Below are 16,121 nucleotides of genomic sequence, written 5' to 3' on the forward strand. Positions count from 1 at the left end.
GATTTTCAATGAATATTTCATATGATTGTTAAAACTGATGAAACTTGACTCATCCAAAAGCAGATTTGATATACCTGACATTATTGTGTTACTATTTATAAGCTCTGTTTTTATACCTTGTTTTTTTGTAACTTTTGGTTATTTGATTGTCATTTACTCTATTGTGACTTGTCTGATTCATGTCAAGATAGGGCCACTGCCAGTGGTAGACATGGACTGTTACTGTTGGTGGCTGTCCTTTCTCACTCAAAGACAGGCCCACAGCAGTAATCCTATGCAGTCTCTAGGATCACTGTGGTGGGATGTCTCCTTGGCTGACCTATATGCTAATGAGATATTCCAGGGTGTGGTCTGTATTAATTAGCCTTATGCGCTCCCTCTAAAATGTCTGCTGTAAGGCATGTATGCAGCTGTATAAGTTAGCTCAGCTAGTCTGATTAATTAACTGGTGAAAAGGTTGTGTTAACCCATTACTTTCAGGTAAAAGTTAAATACAGGAGAGTTTAGAGAACAGATAGTGGTGAAGTATGTGTCTGCTTATGAGCATGTGCTTGTGGCTACATGAGTGAATACATGCAGAGGGATGATTGGCCTCAGGTGAGAGAGCGTGTGTGTGTGTGTGTGTGTGTGTGTGTGTGTGTGTGTGTGTGTGTGTGTGTGTGTGTGTGTGTGTGTGTGTGTGTGTGTGTCTAGGTGGTCACAATGTTCAGAACTCATACAGGTAAGTAGATGCCTTATTATATTTTAAAATATAATCTCAGGCAAAAACAAGTTGAAATATTTTGCACAGCAAAGAAAGAGCTAAAATACTAAGAACAAATCTTGCTCAGTAACAGAATTACCTCATTTTGCCAGTTTTACACAGTTGCAAAGAGTTATCAAGCAGTGTACTTGCAAATGCTTTCTTAAAGGAAGATAATGTATGGGCATTAAAGCCATCATAAAAGCCAGTTGAGCTAAGCAAAAAAGTGCAGACAGAAAAATCATGAACTTGGTCAGCTGAACACCTTTAAATATGGGACAATCTTCCATCCTTCAGTGCAAGAGTTTGACATGAATATCCAAGAAACACACATTTTCAGAAATCTCAAAATCCATCTGAACAGTGCAGATGAAGAAACTAATTGAAGTGGATCTGAATGAGAGAGCATACCTTTTAATTGTCTACAGTTTTCAGTAACACCTATAATTTTGGCTCAACATTTTGCTCTGTTCTGCCTCATACTGGTGTTTTTTTTTTCGTGAAAAGGTGATAAGTTAATCAATCAATAAAGAGTGAAAGGCTTATTTTGCTTGAAATTTTCCATGTCCCTTTGCAGTTGCTTATTTTGTCAACTTTCCATGTATATAATATGACAGTTCCATATTCTTAGGCATTTTACCCTGATCATTTTGGCTTTGTCCCATATTCTGGATTAAGAATGTAAGAGCTAAATCAGACAGAGATTTTAACATTAGATCAACTGTCTTTCTTTTTAAAATATTATGATGTTGCCAGCCCAGCAAACTGGAATTGTGTAAATAATTCTATGTCATTTGTGAATATTGTTATGATTTATACAGAACTGTATGTTATATGCTAAATTTCAAGACCATAACCACAGTGTACCCTACTGGAAAAGAACAGAAATGTATATAAACTATATACCTGTGCATATGTATGTTTTAATAGTAGAAACTGGAACACACAGAGTTAACTTGCAATATTTCAAGAAAATAAGTTGAAATCCAATTGTTTTATGATTCTGTTACTTCTCAGTTTCACCTCAGTGCAGTCACAATGTCTAGAGCTAGAGGTTTTTCTATTGTCTTGAAACAGAAATAATTACTAGGTTTCAAATGTAAAAGTGTGTTTTTTGCTTCCTAGCAGCTGCACATCTGAGAGATATGTACTTCTCACATAGAGATGATAAAATTCTGTGGTATCTTTTAGCCTGGGAACTGAAGGCAGGTGACAAGAGTGATGTCATCCAAGTTGACCTAGCAGTAATATTTGATAGTAATTTAAGAACTGTCTCAGAGAAAGACTGTGCATTTTGTATCTTGTCTTGGACCTAGAAACATCCATTCAGCACTTCTGCATGTGTGCTGCTCTGTAAGTAAGATTTAGACATAGGCATGGATTTACTAATCTTCCGTGTAAGACTAGATTAGTCTTACATGGAAGCACCAGTCTAAGAGTATGACGGCAGCGCACCATGCATATTAATGAGGGGGCACTGCCTCAACTCTAAAGCTTACACGGAGCATGCACGAGTGTAGGGGGTGTGTCAAACTGCCGAGCAGTCCAAGAATCCATGCCCCTGCAATGAAGAAACACCGCAATTTCTAGTTACATGAGCGAGTCCACTCACATGTGCACAATGTAACACTACACTCCCCCATATGTTAAACAACTGACAAAATTAAATATAAAAAGAGTTTATTTGTTTATTTTTTTCATCCAATATAGCTGCCCGTATTTGCGCGTGTTTGCATGGGTTTGCCCATTGCTTAGCTACAGTTAGCAGCTTAGACACCAGAAGAGGATAATAAGAAAAATATATGCAAATTAAGCAAAATAGCGATAGCGTAGTGGTTAAAACCTTCACACAAAGAGGAGGCATTCCCAGTTCGAGTTCCACTACTGCACGTTCCATTTTCTGTTGGAAATCTGTATACAAAAATATTTCCTGACATTTTTTATGTATAAGTTTTGTAAAAAGCATTGAAATGTTAAATGTAGTAGTGAACAAATTTTATATATATATATATATATATATATATATATATATATATAAAGGTGAAATGGTTATGCATTCTGAGGCATGAGTACCCTATTTTAAGCAATTTAAAGCACTGCTAAGCACATTTTACCAATATTGAGCATATTTAAATCCAATTGCGTGTAGCTGTGCACCTCGTTAACCAGTGCAATGTCTTTGCACGAAGCTACGCACCGCTCTAACCAGCGCAACCACAACATATTTGCACTTAGCTGCGCACCGTGCTAACCAGCGCAACGTCGGGCAACTTTGGACAATGTCGAGCAATGTCGAGCAATGTTGAGCAATGTTTGGCAAAGTCGGGCAAAGTTGAGCAAAGTCGGTTAAACATAGCCGCACCTCCTTTACTGTACCTTAACCAGTCAGGTCTGCCCAGTAGGAAAATAAAAAGCAGTGACAGGGCTCAAACTCGGGATACTTTGCACTATAGTCACAGTACTTAACTACTAAGCCATGACAGCATTTCATAAACATGCACTTTCAACAGACACATATCTATCAAAGGAATTTTAAACATTGCCAACATTATTTAAGCAGGCATGCCTACAGCTGAGTTTTTCCAAAACTGGCCAATCACAAATAAGTGCGGGAAATGAGGCATATTGAAGCTCCACAGGCAGGAATACTTGCTATAACTGGTTGTAGCTTCCTTCTGCAGTCAGCATGGCCGGTGTTGGAGAAGGCACTCGATTTAGAGCACAACGCTGGGGCATCAAGGAGTCCAAAGTAATGGTTTGGCTCCTTGTCCACAATCATGAGGAAAGACTCCTGCAGGGCCAGTACCAGGGTACCCAATATAAAATGGAGGCCTGGAACAGTCTTGCCCGTGATCTCACCAGTGCCACTGGTGTTCCTCGGACTGGTGAGCAGGTCAGGTACCATTATTCTGACCTGAAGCAACATAGGGAGGATCAACTGGACCAGTAGATCCAGGAATCCTGTACAATGCCTAATGCCCCAGTACTGAGTAAGTAGTCATTGTATTAAGTAGTTAAGAACTGCTATGCTTGTCTCTACTATGGATAGGTATGTCTCAATATCACTGCATTTACTTCACAGCTGCAGTTGTCCAGTCTATGAACCAGCAAGCCCATGAGTATAGGCTGCAAAGGCTGCGTCATCAGGCAGATTAGTAATTATTCTGCATGTACTGTTATATAAAATAAATGAGAGAGCCTTCAAAAAGTCTTTTAACCCAGTAAATAAAGGTGTAATAATCCTTTAATAAATGTATGATTCATGGAGTGCATCGGTGTCATTTTCTTTGATATGTTCTTGTACTGTTGCATTCTACAAATAGTAATGTTGTATTAAGCAGTGTCAACTCACACTTCGGTAGGCCCATATAACGTGTATGAAGGGAGTGCCAGTAGCTTGTGTGCATATGTATAACCCTCAACTGTTTGTTCATGGCCAGCATGTACAGGTTAATCTGGCACATGAGTAGCTGGGTATTGTGTTCCCCAGAAATGTCAGTGTGCTGCCAGAAATGTAGGGAGCTGTTAACATATAACTGATACTTTCACCTGAACATATCTAGATAATTATATGAAAGTAGATTTGTCAGTGTACCATCTTAGCAGTAGTGTGTGTGAGCAACTCTCAAAATATGTTGCAGTAACATCTGCATCTTGGACAGTTTGTATGTAAGATACAGCTCATGTATATAATGATCTAGCAAAATCCAATTGCACAATATAAGGACATTGGGTAGTGTAATAATACATGTAAGGGACATATAACTGCAGTTAATAGGAATGTAGTGAAAATTAGAAGGATATATAAGTTGTTAACTGAGCTGTCTTTTCCCACCCTACTGTATGTTCATTAAAAAATGCAATTCCACACCTCAATCAGTATGTCTAATCTCAAAACATTTGTTGGAACATATGTCCTATTGGTTTATAAATATTTGCATTAATTGCTATGCATGTGCCCTGTTAAAATACCACAATATTGGTGGCCTGTTGCCATCTATTCAACCTGCATGCTGTTGTAATGTCCACTATTGTTCTACATATGCATGTGTTATGCTTGCTTTTCAACTGTTGAAAATCTGGTGTGTTGGGTTAATGGGAAGACTTCTGCATGCTGTTATAACTAATTGAGAATGCTGTTGACTGTTACTAACCCATATCTTTATTAAACTCTCCAAAACATAGTTCGTATGGGAAGGCCGGTCCCAGCGGACCCACCTGTCCCACCTCAGCTGGCCATGGCACCTGGCACTAGCAGATCTGGTGCCCAGCCTGGGACCTCCTCCTCCGTTTGCCCTGTGCCACCTTTGGGTGGAAGCACTGCAGGGAATGGGGCTTGGCCCCCTGTGCAAGCGTGGGTGGAGGAGGGGCACCTATCACCCTTCGAACTGTCCGGGCTGTGGTGCGTCGAGAGATTGAACGTTCTGTTGCAGAACCTCTACACCAGCTTGAGGCCTGAGTGGTGCAACTCCCAGGTCAGTCTGCCCCTCCTACACAGCCCTCAGCACAGCCACCCTCTGGGCTGTGAAGATGCAGTGGTGACTGCCCATGGGTGGGGACCTCAGTCCCACTGTTTCCATCTGGGGGCTCATGGGCTTGCGATTTCCAAACATCCCTCCCCATCAAAGGTGTTCACCCACCACATGTGTTATGTACCACCCCTGTATGCATCGTGTTTGTCTTGTCTGTTTACCTCCCCAACCTACCTCCCCAAATATACCTACTTCCCCTACCCCACATTCCACTCTCATCTGAAAAAAAAAAACGGGCAATCTGCTCCCAAAAAAAGAATTACGCCCCATACATAGCTGCCCATTTTGCACACATGTCCACTGGACACATGAATGTTATTTAATTGGCATTACAACATACTTTGTTGTCCTCACCCCTCCCTCAGGGGTTGAAGGGATCATATCTACCTCCAAATGTATTGCATATGCACAGCTGTTGCTGTTGAAGAAATGGGCAGCTATGGACCTTCCCTACACCCATCCTGCACATCCCGAGCTATTGCTCATACTGTCTTTCCCTCTTTGTGCTCCTTTTTCACCACTTTCCTATCTCCCCATTTTTCTTTTCTTTCAAAGAAATAAGCATGGGGGTGAGCGGGAGTAAGTGCTATTAATCAGTAGTTAGCGGGTTTGCGCAGGTTTGCGCTTGTTTGTGCTTAGCTAAGCAATCCGCAGCAATGCGCAAACCTGTGCAAACCCACTTACAACTGCTTAAAAGTGCCTTAGTCACTCTGTATGTGAGGGCCCTTGTTCTGCTCAGGAGCAAAATAAAAGTCTCAAACCCCAGACCTTGCACACACTACACAACATGATGTACCACTAAGCCACAGTACATATAAATCAAGTTGGTGCTTAAATAATTATATCATGCATCAGAATGAGTGAATGTAAAAGAAAATTAGAAATACCATACCACACAACTTGTTCTGTGGATGTTGACCAACAGTTGTTGTGGGATTAAATTACATGACTGTGATAAGAGAAGCAGCCATTCTAGCAGGAAATAATGTTACACCATCACTTTACAACTCCACACAGTATCACAGCAGGACAAACACTGGCATATCTGTTTAGGGCAGGGGCCATACCTCCCAACTGTTTAATTTTCAGGGATGTCCCTGATTTTGACACAAATTTTAGCTCTGTCCCTCTGAATCCCTCCGAAAACTACTGTCTTTTGCCAGAAAGGTGGTGAATTACACTTAATGAATAATGACAATAATTAATAGTTAGACACTTCTTTTACTTCAGAAACGGCGTATTAATTCATATGCTCTGATTCTCTCAATGTCTCAACTTAATGGTAATAATATTTGAAAGGTGTCCCTGATTGTCCCTGACTTTTTCTTGACTTTTCCAAACTGTTTAGAACTCAATATATGAATATTCACAGTATAGCAGTTCACAAACAATTCTTGTGCCAAAGGAATACATCTCAATAACTAGCTTTGTATGGCAGTTAATTGTAACAGTTGAAAAGAAAGTACATCTTGCCATGTATCTTGGGGTAGCATTTTGAGGGGTGAGCACATTTCTACACTGACAAGTGGGTACTGGAAGCAGCATCATTAGGTCTGAGGACAAAATGTAAATCTCTGGCTACACCCCTAGCTTCTGATATAAGAACTATACCAACCTTCTTTCTTAAACAATGATGTCCACAGCAAACAAGGATGATCTCCATCTTGGAAAGCTGAAAGGGCCATGCCTATATGAGTCAGCAATTTATAGTACTGAGTTGCTATGACAGTGATTACTGCAATTACTACACAGCAGGCTGCATGCAATTAGCAAATGGTGGCCACTAATTGGTGCAGATGCCATCACATGCTTATGTGCAAATTCCTACAAAAGCAGGCTGCAATCTCTGCCAACAAACTCAAACACTCTATTGCAGAGACTGACACAGAGAGAAACAGAAAGAGAGATTTCTTTGAAACAGTCACCAAGGCCATTGATGAGGGGATGGTGGTCCACACAGCCTACCTGGACCTCGCAAAAGCCTTCAATACAATACCCCACTCGGGCATCATAGATACGCTATCCAGCTTAAATATAAACCCCTATGTCACTAGATGGGTTGCAAACTGACTCAAGGACAGAACCCACATGGTTAGAATTGCTGGAGCCATGTCAGACTCCAAACCAGTTACAAGTGGTGTCCCACAAGGCTCAGTCCTGGGACCTCTCTTATTCGGTATATATTTCTCAGAGGTACAGGCCAACACGGAAGGACTGTGGCTGACCAAGTTCGCAGATGACTGCAAACTGGGCGTCATAATCATCTCTCCAGCTGACACAAGCATCCTCCAAAAGGGTCTCATAGAAACAGACCACTGGTGCCAGAGCCATGGCCTCAAGCTAAATGCCAAAAAGTGTATAGTCATCCCCTTTGGCAAAAACAAAGTGCCCACAAATTACCACATAGGTGGTAATCCATTAAGTACGGAAGAAGTAATTAGGGACCTGGGGACCCAAGTTGATAGCAATCTGTCATTTTACAACCACGTGGCCAAAGTGGTTAGAAAAACATTCTATATAGCCCACCTAATCATGAAGGGATTCACATCTAGATCAGGGGAGGTCATTGTGCCTCTTTACTCATCCCTCATCAGGCCCATAATTGAGTACAATGCCCCTTTTGGGATGTACCTTACCAGACACCTGCAGCAACTGTAAAGACCCCAAAAGTACCTCACCATGAGGATCAAAGGGCTCAAACAGATGCCATATGCTGCCCAGTTAAAGAAACTCCAGCTCTACTCAATTGCATACCACCTGCTTAGAGGCAATCTGTGCCTGACATATAAAGCCATGTCCAACCCAGAATTAATGGACATGCTGCACCTCAGAAAATCCAAATCCAATCGAGCTACGCACTAGAGGGACTTGAACCTCAGCACAGAAATAAATAGGACATGCTGGAGGGACAGATTCATAACCCAGAGGCTCCCTTCACCATGGAATAAAATCCCAGCCCAAGTTAGGCAGAGTCCCTCACTGACTCTCTTCAAGAGGAATCTTGATGAGTGGATGGGAGATCATAGGTTTACCCCGGGTATCACTCCTGTGTCACTGTTAGACAGAGGCACAGTAAACTAAATCTTGAAAAAGGGCACAGTAAAATTCATTTAAATGGGTGGCGAAAGCCAAACACACTCTGGCTAGGCTTACAAATGCCCTAGGGCAGATAGCCTAGTATGAACCTATGAACCTATCAGAGAGACAGAGAAAAGGAAAAAGAAATATTACCAAATCATACAAAGGAAAGTTATGTGACACATATGTATTTACTGGCATGTAGTAGATGCTATTGAAGAATAGTCTACATAATGTGAACCATTCATATGTGGCAGCAGTACTTCTTTATGCACAGATGTTCTGCTTAACTACTGCTATGGACAATACTGTGTGTACCTGTGGGCAGTGGGACATACCTGTGAAATGTGTAGCGCAGCATTAAATGTCAAAGATCTGATCCATGTTATCTGTGTTCTGTACAGTAGTGTGGCCAATGGCTGTTGGGGGGATTAGTGCTAACATTATATAAACATGGGTGTGACAGAACAACACATGCATGATAGTCATATTAAAGTGTAGCTTAGCATTGGAAACTGCTGTAGCAGTCTAGTATGCTTATCTAGCATCTGTTGCCATATATACCCCCCTAATGTTAGTGTGTGTTCATATGTGACACCTGTTTGTGTTGCAGCAAGGCCCAACAGTTCAGCTGTGAGGTCCAGGGACTTACAACAGTGTGGACCTTGTGTGTGTATGCTACACACATATGGAGAAATATATATGTGTCATATATATTCACATCTGTATATGTGCATAGAGCAGGTGACATATTGCAACTGTTTGTGAAGGGGGAGATATATATGTTGGTGAAGGTTAGTATGCGCATATTTGTATGTAGGTTTTAGTGTGTGACAAGCAAGACAGCATACAGTGCTGGTATATGACGTGGTGGTTAAACACTGTGAGTGGTTTGTTCAGTTTGCAATGTTGAAGCCAGTAAGGCCTGCTAAAGCTACCTGGGCTGTGAACACCTTCAATGCATTTATCCAAAGACTGTGCAATTTTATTACATTACTGTACTCCTTACATCCTTTGTATAATTGATATTCTCACTATGAAAGGTGAGATGTATATGTGATATATATATATATATATATATATATATATATATATATATATATATATATATATATATATATATATATATATATATATAGTAGCTGTACCCGGCCACGCATTGCTGTGGCTCAGTCTGGTTAAATGGAAAAGAAAGAAAAGAGAAAGCGCACATTTCTAATGTTTAATTTCACAATGCTTGTGGGTATACAATATTTTTTGTAGTTCCATTGTCTGGTTTGCCAACTCTAGAACACGCAACATATAATTGTCCATGTGAGAAGCAATCCGTGTATAGATCTAAACCGCATAATTCTAAAGATTGGCCCTGAGCTTTGTTGATAGTGATTGCAAATGCCAATCGAATTGGGAATTGCAATCTCTTAAACTGAAATGGCATATCCGTTGGAATCATAGGAATGCGAGGAATGAGGACATCTTCACCTTTGAAAGGTCCTGTCAAGATTGTTGCTTCTATGACTGTCAAAGGAAAAAACTTCAAAGACCAATTCACGTAAGGTTCAAGTAAGGCACCCTTTATTAACTTGCAGCAAGGAGACAAAACATGCTGGCAGAATGGTTTGTCTGGACATTAATAATTAGTATGGCATTTTTATACAGTTCTTTCCATGTTACACAGAAATGTTACTTCTATTGCTGACATAGTTAGACACAGCTTTCTGTATTGTTCTACAGAAAATGTTACTAGACTAGTTACCGACTAGTTGAGAATAACTGCTGATTTACAAAGCATTTGAGAAAAACAACCTGGCCTTGGGGCTTATTTTAGGCCACCACAAACTTTCAATTCTTCATTTGTGCAGTTCTAATATATGTGTTAAATTTTGCCTAGAATCAAGGTACATGTCTAGCTTAGGTACAAGTAATGCTGACTACGGTTTATACTTTCAAGCATCCATTGTGCTCCTTATTAAAGCTTCTAACAGCTGTGTAATTTCTCATGGCATAAGCAGAAAATCAATAACTCTTTGTTAAGTCTCACGACACTAGAAGAAATGAAACACTTCTTGTTATTTGCTGACATTAGCAGAAATCAAATTCTTCTTGTTAAGTTTCTGTAACTATGCCGATTCATGCAGTGTGAACAGAATAAATGTATTAACCCTTTTAAACCTCGATGCACTAAGCATGCATATTACTAATACATATTTTTCTAACATTTCCCCCCTTTTAATACTTTTATTCTACTTTCAAAATAAGCATAAACAGTTTTTTCTTCCCATAACCTCTTCCTACTCAGGATTTGCAGTTAAGAGAGTCATTCAGTTTAAACTTATGAAAGCATTTTCAATTTTTCAACAATTCTTCAAGTTCAGCACCTTGGTATAAGGTTTCTGAAATTGACATGTCTATAAAGTCTTTAATCAGTCTTTTCATGCAGGGGATGCAGCAGCACACACATACCACCAGCAGGATCATTCCTACACAGATGGCAATCAGGATGTTCATTAGGATACTGCATCACCCCCCAAACAATCTCTGGAAAAGGTCCGTCAATGGATTTGGTCCTGGCTTGGTCATAGCCGACACTTGCTGAATTACCCCAAGGTGATTTTCTATCTCGTTTTTGTGGTCAGGAATATATGAACAGCACTCCTCCTGGATTAAAGTGCAAGTACCTCCTCTCGCCGCTAGGGTGAAGTCAAAAGCCATGCGGTTTTGAAGCACTACAGTTCTCATGGCAGTCAGTTCACCAGTCACCAATTCTAGAGTGGAAAAGGTTGCATTGCTCATTATTTTAAGAAGTTTAGACAATTTTCTCAGTTCCCAGATTGATTTCGTTGCTCCATATGCTGGCAATACACCGGCCCACGAGATGATGATATCACCCAAGTCCATATGTGACAGTCCATTTTTCCCTAGGTTCACAGCATGATGGTTTTTCCAGCCCGCATTGATTTGCCCCACTGGGTTGACAGTTTTTTTGATTTCTCGTCGAACATTTTGAATTTTTCCCTGAGGTAAAACTGCTGTGTGTCGTATGGCCGGAACCAAGTACCCCAAATAACAACTGCCGGACCAATTCTCAGATAACCACTTATCTGCTTTCCTACCACATACAATGTAGCAATCTTCTACTTTGGTAATAACTTTACTATGTCCTAGCTCTGGATGAAACATTTTTGTTGTCAGCTATAATCAGTTGTTTATAGAGGTCAGCATTATGTTTTACTTCATCAGTTGTCCTATGCATCAGTTCAAAAAATGAATCATAGCTTGTGTTGCAATAGGAACTTGTGTTGTCAGTTTTATTGTAGCATCTATAGGGAACAGCCACATTGCAATTGCTCCAACCCACCTGAACTGTATCATTTTTGTAAAAACACACAGTCCCCTTCTGTCGAACAGACAAGTGCAATGCTACTTTATCTTGTGATGTGACATCTGATGTATCATAGACTAAGTTTTCCCAGGTCTTGTTGGCTCCTAGGGGGACTGAAGTTAACAATAACCCTCCGTGTGCTGTTGGCAAAGCTGTGCAAATCCAGCAATTCAAAACATTGAAGGTCTCAGCATACACATATTTGATTGCCTGGTAAGTGTTGAAGTTTGGGTGCCACTCTACGTGCAACTCTCCATGCTTATTCAGTTCACTTTGTGTGGCTGGGAAAAGGAATGGTCACAACAAAAAGATCATTGTCACTAGTACAGTCAACAGGATGATTATGCAATACTTCTGAGGAAACGGTTGTTCTGCATTCCTGTTTTCTCTGACTCTTCCGAGTAGGTACATCTGGATCTTACTGGATCCTGTCATCTTTATTTCAGACATGTGTTCTTACTCTCTGCCCTAATAGGACCTTCAGCACCGATGATTTCTTCACTGGGGATGAGATGGATCAGTCCTATTGATTTGACCCCCCTTTGTAGCCAGACTTTGTGCTGAGGGCCCCGATGGAGAGGTAAGATTTTTGTCCAGTTCAAAGTTTTTAACTAGTTTGCAGTGTGTCAGGTGGATCCACGAAGCTCGCTCTGCTATCTTGACTGCAGTGGGTGTCAAAAGAAGCACCTGGTATGGACCTTCCCACCTTGGTGATGACCAATTCTCCTTCTTTATATTCTTCACCCACACCCACTCCCCGGGGATCACTGCCACTTCCGATGTTTCAGTTTGTTCTTTATCTGAAACAGAATTTGACTGCAACAGATGTTTAGAATTCATGACTTTCTTCATATATTCAGCTAGTGTAAAATTAGCTTCCTGGTCTGAGGACATGAGAAGTTTTCACTGGGGTGTATAATAAGCCCTTCCAAATAGTTTTTCAAAAGGAGTCAATCCTTTTGCAGTCGGAACAGTTCTCATGCTCAACAGCACCAGGGGCAAACAATACAGCCAATTCTTTCCTGTCTCAGCTATTAACTTTCTCAGTTTGTTTTTTAATATACCATTATGCCTTTCAACTAGCCCTGCAGATTGCGGATGGTATGCACAATGATTTTTTAAAGAAATACCAAAATGCTTACTTAACTGCTGTATGGTTTGGTTTACAAAGTGTGTACCGTTGTCACTGTAGATCCTTTCCGGAATGCCGAATCTAGGGATGATTTCTTTGACAAGTACTTTTGCTACCTTGGCTGCATCTGGATTTTTGGTTGGAAAGGCTTCCACTCATCTGGAAAACATATCTACAATGACAAGACAATACTTCTTATTTTCACATTTGTTCAATTCTATGAAATCCATACAGATAGTGTGAAACGGATATGGTGGTGTAGGGAAACTCCCTTGCTTGGGCTTTAATGCCTCTTGTGCATGATGTTTGTTGCAAATTTGACACGTCAAACAGAATTTTTTAGAGTAGTTTGTAAATCCGTATGTTGTGAACACCTAGTTCACCAGCAGTACCATTGCCCCTGTTGAGACATGGCACTGCCCATGGCTCAACAAAGCTGCATATCTAAACAAATTAGATGGTAGTATCGGTTTCCCTTCTTTAGAGATGTACAGCCCCTTTTCGAGAATTGCTCCTCATTTTACCCATCTTTATTTTTCAGCTTGCATAGTGAGTGTCTGCATTGTTTTTAACATTTCTAAGTCTAAAATCTCAGAGGGTTGTAGTTTCTCATTTAAAGAAATACTTCTGTGGCTGCTTGTTTTGCAGCTGTATCAGGTTTCGCATTACCTTTTGAAATCCTATCTTGTTGCTTGGTGTGAGCTGTGCATTTACAAATGGCTACTTTCTGAGGTAACTGAATAGATTCTAAAAGATCTAAAATGAACTGTGCATGATTTATAGGTTTGCCAGTAGATGTTATCATTCCTCGGTTTTTCCACTGTTGTGCAAAAACATGTACAGTAGAAAAAGCGTACTGGCTGTCAGTAAAAATGTTTACACATTTACCCTTTGCTAAGGTACATGCCCGTGTCAAGGCAATCAATTCTGCTACCTGTGCAGATAAGTTGTGTGATAAAGGTTTCGCTTCTATAATCTCAGTGTCAGAAACTACTGCATATCCTACTAGGTTCTGTCCTGCAGGACCCCTTTTGCACGAACCATCCACGTAGTATGTCACCTCGGCATCATCCAAGGGGGCATCCGTGAGATCTTTTCTAGGTAGTGTCTTTTGCTCAATTACCTGCAGGCAGCGGTGTGGTGTGCCATTTGCAGGGGTCGGGAGCAGAGTAGAAGGGTTCAAAGTCATGCATCGCTCAGTTGTCATGTGAGGTTGGCTCACCAATATAGTCATATAGGAAAGATGCCTAGCAGGGGAAAGATATGCCACCTTTTCTTGTAGTAAAATAATTGCAACTGCATGAGGCACTCTCAAAGTGAGAGGGTGGAATAGGACTACTGAGGCCGAAGCCTGTACTGCCATTGCAGCTGCAACTACTGCTTGTACACAGTGAGGTAAGGACCGTGCCACTGGGTCTAGTTGTGATGAATAGTAAGCAATGGGGCATTGCTTATCCCCTTGCTGTTGTGTTAACACTGATGTCATATAAACTTGCTTACAATCTACAGTTTGGAAAAAACGTTTATGATAGTTTGGTAATCCTAGAACTAATGAGGATGCTATTAACTGCTTCAGTTTGCAGAAAGCAGATTCTGCTTCTGGTGTCCATTGTAACAAATCCTGTGCTGCCATAGGCTTCTTATATATGAGGTCAGTCAGAGGTGTAAATTCCAAAGCATAGTTTGGAATACAGCTCTGGCAGAAATTAGTTGTACCCAGGAAGAACATCATTTCCTTCTTGGTAGTGGGTTTTGGTGCTTGCAATATTGCTACTTTTCTGTCCTCATCTAATGTTCTACCTTCCTTGGATATTACATATCCCAGGTATTTGACTTGTTTTTTCCAAAGCTGCAGTTTATTTTTATTTACCTTATGTCCTTCAGCGGCTAAGAATCGTAATAGGCTATGGTATCTTCTCTACAATCTTGCTGGGTGGGGGCCGCCAGCAAGATGTCATCAACATAAAGTAAAATCTGACTGCCTCTTGGTGGGGTGAATCCCGCCAAGTTGCTTGCCATTTCTTGTGAGAATATTGTTGGACTTTTACAATACCCATGTGATAGTCGAGTATATGTATACCTTTTCCCCTGAAATGTGAATGCAAACCAATACTGGCAGGGTGTATCGGTATCGAAAAGAACGCATTGCTGATGTCTACCACAGAAAAATACTTCTGTTGAGGTTTTAAATCATTCAACAGGGTGTGTGGGTCTGGCACTGTAGGTGCCCTTGGTATTACTGCATCATTTACAGCTTGTAAATCTTGGACCATACGCCATTCTCCATTTGCTTTTTTAACTGGAAATAAGGGTGTATTACATGATGAATCGGGAGATTCTACCAGTATTCCCCCTTTAAGTAAGGCTGCTATAATAGGCTTTATTCCTGCCTCTGCATCTTTTATTAAGGGATACTGTCTTTTCTGTGGTCTGAATGCTGACTTTGGCGTGATAGTTACTGATCCCGCTGTATGAATAAGTCCTACATCTGACTTTCCCGTTGACCAGAGAGTCTCTGGTATATTTTGTAAGGCATTCTCTTCCTCCTTTAATAGGAGTGCTAATCAGCTGTCCTTGCTAGAGTGCAAGTGCACGGCTGGGTGGGTCTGAGTTATCCAATTCAACTTCTGTATTTGTATACCCTGTTCTGACAGTTCTAATTCTGTCTGTTTCTCCCATCTCGTGACTTTTTCTCCTAGGTCTGCCCATTCTATATTTTTGTTCTTGGTTAAGTGGTAATCAATTAGATTTATAAAGTGTAAAGAACTCCTGGGGCAATGAACAGCTGGCTACACTGTTCCCTTCTGTGTCCCAGTACAGGTTACGTAATATCAGTCTGTTTGCATGAATTTTAACAATTCTTGCTCATATTCCTTAACAGGTCCTGGTGTGTTACAATAATACAGGGTACAGTGCAACAGGTGTTGCTTATCAATGTCAAGGGAGGGGAACTTGCTGATGGCTACATTCATTAATTCTTCGGTCACAGTCCCTGGACCAGTCGTAACCAAGTCCTGGCTGTACCAATAAAACATTTCACCCTCCAAATGCACTGCAAAGGTATCAATTTGTCGCTATGCTTCCATACCCTGCATGGTTGGGACTACTGCTATACTGAATAGTTGCATGAGGTCTCTGCCCAAGTGGTTTACTGGGCATTTTGCAGAAACAACAATTTTGCTTTTCTGAGTCAATCCTGAAACTGGATCAGTTATTGCAATATTACAGGAGAGGGGCTCCCGATACAACTGTCCT

The sequence above is a fragment of the Protopterus annectens genome, chromosome 2.part2, assembly GCF_019279795.1.
Source record: "Protopterus annectens isolate FY-2018-M chromosome 2.part2, PAN1.0, whole genome shotgun sequence".
Lineage (NCBI taxonomy): Eukaryota > Metazoa > Chordata > Ceratodontiformes > Protopteridae > Protopterus > Protopterus annectens.